Source organism: Garra rufa, chromosome 25 (genome assembly GCF_049309525.1).
Source record: "Garra rufa chromosome 25, GarRuf1.0, whole genome shotgun sequence".
Taxonomy (NCBI): Eukaryota; Metazoa; Chordata; class Actinopteri; order Cypriniformes; family Cyprinidae; genus Garra; species Garra rufa.
In genome coordinates, this window is record NC_133385.1 from 8,901,549 (window position 1) to 8,907,751 (window position 6,203).

At 37.7% G+C, this 6,203-nt stretch overlaps 1 long non-coding RNA gene across 1 annotated transcript; it reads left to right on the top strand.

The window, feature by feature from the left end:
* Positions 1–399: 399 nt before the first annotated feature.
* On the top strand, positions 400–5,421 carry LOC141301977 (uncharacterized). The gene is made up of 3 exons (XR_012342269.1): positions 400–453; positions 555–605; positions 4,488–5,421. It is a non-coding gene; the product is annotated as an uncharacterized lncRNA (long non-coding RNA).
* Positions 5,422–6,203: the final 782 nt, after the last annotated feature.

Consider the following 6,203-nt stretch of genomic DNA (forward strand, 5'->3'; position numbering starts at 1 on the left):
GCCAATCACTAAAATATAAAACAAACTATTAATCAGAAATCAAATTAATTAAGTGAAATGTAAAAAAAAAATAATAATAATAATAATAATAATAATAATAATAATGAATGTATATGAGTATTGGTTGTAATTTTTGTCAATATTCATTTTATTAATTATAAATATGTAACAACATAACTGACAGTCCCTGGTCAGTGGACAATCAAACAAAAGTGTGAAAAATTAAGTATCAAAAAAATATATATTTTTAAGACCACTGTGTTTTTCATAATAGATGCACACAGATATTTTATACTTGAATGTCTGTACTGTAGGAACACTTACATCAATACCTTTTCTTTTACTATCACTGTGATAGCGAAACAGCAGTATATTTGACTCCTGTGTTTGTGTGTGTTGCAGAGACAGGAGAGATTCACCGACTGCACGGCTCTGTTGGAAATGGAGAAGAAGGTGAGATTACAGAAATAATGAGAAACATAAGGAATTTTTCCTGTATAGACATTTTCAATCTCACGATGTCGCTCCACATGCTTGTTTTCTCTCCGTCTCAGGAGAAAAAGATGTTAGAGAGGCGTGCCGCTGAGTTGGAAGAGGAGTTGAAGGTGAGAGCGTGTGATCACGGAAGGCTTGTTCTGATTGGCTCTTTTTATTCAGTTCTGGAAGCTGATTGGCTGAGGGGTCACTGAAGCGTTTGTGTTCACTGAAATGTTGTGAATGCATATATTAATGCTTTATCCCTGAGAGCAATTCAGCCAACACGAGTAAAACCAGTTTAACAAGGCACTTGTCTTACGCATTCACCAGGCATCATAAATATGATTAATCACCTCTCTGCCATTTTAATGAGAGTTTAATACTAGGTTTCTATTTTGAGCTTTGCCCACAGTGAAAAAACTGATTGGTGCTGTTTTATATTACTCTATATTACATCAGCTACTATGTTTTGGCTGTTAGTTTGTAGCACTAAATAGTATTTTTTTTACTGTTATTGAGGACAGAAAAACACCTTCACGTTAAAAACATGTCATGTCACGCCTGGTTAAGAGTGGTAAAAAAAAGTCATCATTTACTCAACCTCACGTTGCTCCAAAAATGTATGACTTTCCTCAGTAGAACGTAACGCACTAGGTTTGAAATCAATGAAAAAAATGTGCCAGTGACAAGATATGACAAACATGAATTTGCTAAAAATATTTTACATTTTACTGTTCAATCAAAATTTATTGAACGTTTTTTCTATTGGCAAAGCTGTCAAAATATGAGTCAAAAACTGATCATGTGGCCATAATAAAATGTAGTGCAAAAATAAGCCCTTAATATTTAATTGATTCATTATTAATGATATATTCTTGACACAAATGGCAGTACTTTGTCAGTGGGCATTAAAATATTTTAAAATATATAAAATATATACAATTGCAAAAGCTTATGTTGAAGCCACAAAATGTTTGGGGAAAAAAATGAAAATGATGAAATATGATTTTAATATCAATTGTATTCATTATTATTGTTGTTAATTTAACATTTTTGTAATTATTAACATGTAATCGACATAACTGACCGTCTCTGGTCAGTGGCCAGTCAAACTAAAATATATATACATCATTTTTTTATATACAATCAAGTATGTAACATGTAATGAAATAAACAATAACATTTTTTAAATATAATATAATATAATAATATATAGGGTTCGCAGTTATCGCAATGGTAAAAAGTGTCCTAATTTACCTTAATTCGCCCTCATACAGTATATCACAAACGTGAGTACACCCCTCACATTTCAGCAACCATTTTAGCATATCTTCTCAAGGGACAATACTATAGAAATGAAACTTGGATATATTTAGACTAGTCAGTGTGCCGCGTGTATAGCAGTATAGATTTACTGTCCTCTGAAAATAACTCAACATACATCCATTATTGTCAAAATAGCTGGCAACGAAAGTGAGAACACCCTCCAAAAGTGTCAATATATTGTGTTAGCACCATTGTTATCTAGCACTGCCTTAAAGGAGAACTCCGGTGTGATTTTGACCTAAAGTGTATTGAATCATGATACCGAGTGTGAACGTACCTTGCATATCTCATCTCGGTTTGTGTCCAGCTGTCCGAAATCTGGGGTCAGTTAGCCGATGCTCACAACAGGTTGTCAATGAGAGTCAATAGGGCATCGGAATAGCCATGTAAATAAATCACTGTTTTACGCCATTTACGAGGCACAAAGTAGCTCCACACTTCATTGGTAGACTTCCAAGGGCCCTGACATTTAAAACGAGACATTGAGAACTCAGAAAAAGCACCGGTAGTTTATTTACAAGAAGATTTATACAGACAGTACCTGGAAGAGAAAATCCGGTCGCCGCCATCTTGAACTTCGAGTGTCAAGTGTCGAGCACCAAGGAATTTATCAGGTTATCAACTTATCAGGTTGTAGTTTCCTTCGTGCTCGACACTCGACTTATCATGACTAAATTTAAGATGGCGGCGACTGCTCTGTTCCTGGTGGAAAATGTCTGTATAAATCTACTTGTAAATAAACTACCGGTGCTTTTTCTGAGTTCTCAATGTCTCGTTTTAAATGTCAGGGCCCTTGGAAGTCTACCAATGAAGTGTGGAGCTACTTTGTGCCTCGTAAATGGCGTAAAACAGTGATTTATTTACATGGCTATTCCGATGCCCTGTTGACTCTCATTGACAACCTGTTGTGAGCATCGGATAACTGACCCCAGATTTCGGACAGCTGGACACAAACCGAGATGAGATATGCAAGGTACGTTCACACTCGGTATCATGATTCAATACACTTTAGGTCAATATCACACCGGAGTTCTCCTTTAATCATCCTGGGCATGGAATTGACCAGAGCTGCAGGTTGTTGCTTGGATCCTCTTCCACTCCTGCTGGATGTTAAACACATGGTGCTTCTCCACCTTCCGCTTGAGGATGCCCCACAGGCGCTTAATAGGGTTCAGGTCTGGAGACATACTTGGCCACCCCATCACCTTCACCTTCAGCTTCCTCAGCAAGGCAGTTGTCATCTTGGTGGTGTGTTTGGTGTCATTATCATGTTGGAAAACTGCCGTTCGGCCTAGTTCGGCATCATGTTCTGCTTCAGAATGTACAGTACATAATGGAATCCATGTTTCACTCAATGAACTGCAGCTTCCCAGTACCAGCAGCAATCATGCAGCCCCAGACCATGATGCTATCACCACCATGCTTGACTTTAGGCAAGACAGTTTTCTTGGTACTCTTCACCAGGGCATCACCACTGCTGGACACCATCTGAGCCAAACAAGCTTAACTTATAGTCTCATCAGACCACAGGACATGGTTCCAGTAATTCCTGCTATTGGTTGTCTTCAGCAAACTGTTTGCAGGCTTTCTTGTGAGCCAGCTTCAGATGAGGCTTGATTCTGGGATGACGCCTGTGCAAACCGACTTGTTGCATTGTGTGGCGTATGGACTGAGCACTGACAAGCTGACCTTCTACTTCTGCAACCTTTAAAACAATGCTGGCAGCGCTCATGCATCTGTTTTTTGAAGCCAGGTTCTGCACCTGATGCACAGAACGAGTGCTCAACTTGAGAGAATGAGAGAATTGTACTTAAAAGCACCTAATCTGAACTGCTCTAATACAAGATACACAACTTTGTATGTACATTGCATGTTTTTCCTCAGTTGTTCTGATCAAACATTTTATGATATTGTGCTTTTTTGTTCAACACCTTCAAAGGTTTTCTGGTACAACATATTTTAAACTAACGAAAAAGGCTGCCAGCTGTGTCTCTGGGAACCTTTAATGCCTTGGAAATCTTCATATAGCCTTAGACTTTCTAAAGTAATACAATTATTTATTCTCTGTAGCTTCTCTATAGCTTTTGTGAGAGCTGTGTTGACTTTGTCATATTAGCTACTAAAACGTCAGCATATGCATGGGCTTAACTGTATGTTTGTGTAACAGCTCAAGCTAATTTTGTTTTCTAACAGAGTTTCTAAAGGCTTAATTATGTTTTAAGACAATTTTGTTCCCCACCATACAAATAAGTGACTAAAAAACAGCAATGTTAAACAGGGGTTGAATAATTATGACATAGCAGTGTTATTAAAAAATCGTTGAACTCAAAAATATCACATTATACGTTGACATTATCACTTTTAATATGCCAGTAATTGGTTATAGATGCAATTTTTTTTAAGTCCTGGATCTTCAGAAAAGCTTGTATTTGTAAACTACTGCAGTCTCTGGAGGGTTGAATAATTTTGATTGCAACTGTATATATACACAGCATAAAAAACAGCAGCTTGAACATTATTCAAAACATCTCCTATTGTGTTTCCTGTAGAAGAAAAAAGTCATATGGGTTTGGAACGACATGAGGGCAAGTGAATGATGCCAGTATTTACATGTCAGTACTAACTGTCCATTTAAATGACGCTTCTGACAGATGTAAAGAACTCTAGCGTTGTCTGTTTTACAGGTGTTAGGGGATCTGAGAGCCGACAACCAGAGGCTGAAGGACGAGAATGGCGCGCTCATCAGAGTCATCAGCAAACTCTCCAAATAGAGTGAGAGGATCAAGAGAGAGAGAAAAAGACCCTATATAAGCCCTTCCCACCCCAACATCCTTCCCGAGAGCCAAAAAAGGGAAAAGAGGAGGAGAGGACCATCAGATACAAAGAACAGTGTCACTGTTTTATGACGGCTCGCAGTTAGCTGTGTTTTTTTTTACCTTCCTGCAGGACTGTGTGCGTGTGGCGTGTTTGAGCTTCAGATTTCCCTATTTCTCTTTTTCTCTCTCTTTCTCTCTCTCACACACACACACACACACACACACACACACACTCTCGCACTCGTATAGGGACGCATGCACCATGCACATTCCCATAAGCGTGAGCGCACACACTCCACACACATTCCACGAGTCTCAGGCAGCTGAAGTCTGCAGTATTTTTGCATCTTTGCACAAACACACACACACTCACACCATTGAGAGGTTCATCCCTAAACTCCACTATGGGTGGTCTGAATATGTCACTCGAATCCATCGACTCCAGCGTGACAATCATTCGTTGACATTGATTTTGCCGAAAACACGCCAAGCTGTTGTTTCGCCAGCCACGTATGCATATGCCATGCATCTTTTTTCTGTTTTAAAATGACACTTACAGCGAGCCATGAGGATAAATGTCTATTTTTGTGGTTTTTACCTTTGTTTGAATCATCCTTACTCCTGGCGTCTTCTGAAGCGAGGGCTGACGGCTTTGTTTATTGTGTAAATGTACAAATATTATGCTTTTGAACTCATAATGCTATAAACTGTAACTTGATATCAGCTTCGTTTTCTCCACGTGTTGTTTTTCTAATATATTGAATGAATGTTGGCACTTAATAAAATATGTGTTTGTAGATTAGTCCCTGTTTTTTTTTGTTTTGTTTTTTTTTTGTTTTTTTTGTGGACATTTTAAATTTTTTCTGCTGTGTTTTTTTTTGTTCTCGGAGATGGCAATTTGTGTTTTGAGTATTATTTGACATAAGAAAATAAAAATATTGTTAATTTTAAGGGATAGTTCACCCAAAAATGAAAATTTGTTTATATGCTTGTTCTGGGAACGTCCTCTGTAGGTTATTAAATTAAAACCTAAAAATATCCTGCAGGGAACGTTCTAAGAAGGTTCTTTTTAGGTTATAAAATAAAAACTAAAAATATCCTTCAGGGAACTTTCTGGGAAGGTTCTTTTTAGATTATAAAATTAAAACTTAAAAAGAACCTGCAGGGAACTTTCTGGGAAGGTTCTTTTTAGGTAATAAAATTAAACCAAAAAATAACCTACAGAGAACGTTCTGGGAACGTTCTTTATAGGTTATTAAAAAGAGAACCTACAGGGAACGGTCTGAGTACGTTCTCATTTGGTTCCCGAAAAAATAACCAAATGGGAACGTTGTGGGAACGTTCTGTGTTTGCTGGGATTACCCCCAGGGCATCCAAGATATAGGTGATTTTGTTTCCTCAGTAGAACACAAACGATTTTTAACTCAAACCATTGCCATCTGTCAGTAATAAAATGGCAGTCAATGGGATCCACAGTTTGAGAGTCAAAAAACATACACAGACAAAACCAAATTAAACCTTGTGGTTAGTGACAATACATTGAGGTGTTAAGACACAAAACGATCGGTCTGTGCAAGAAACTGA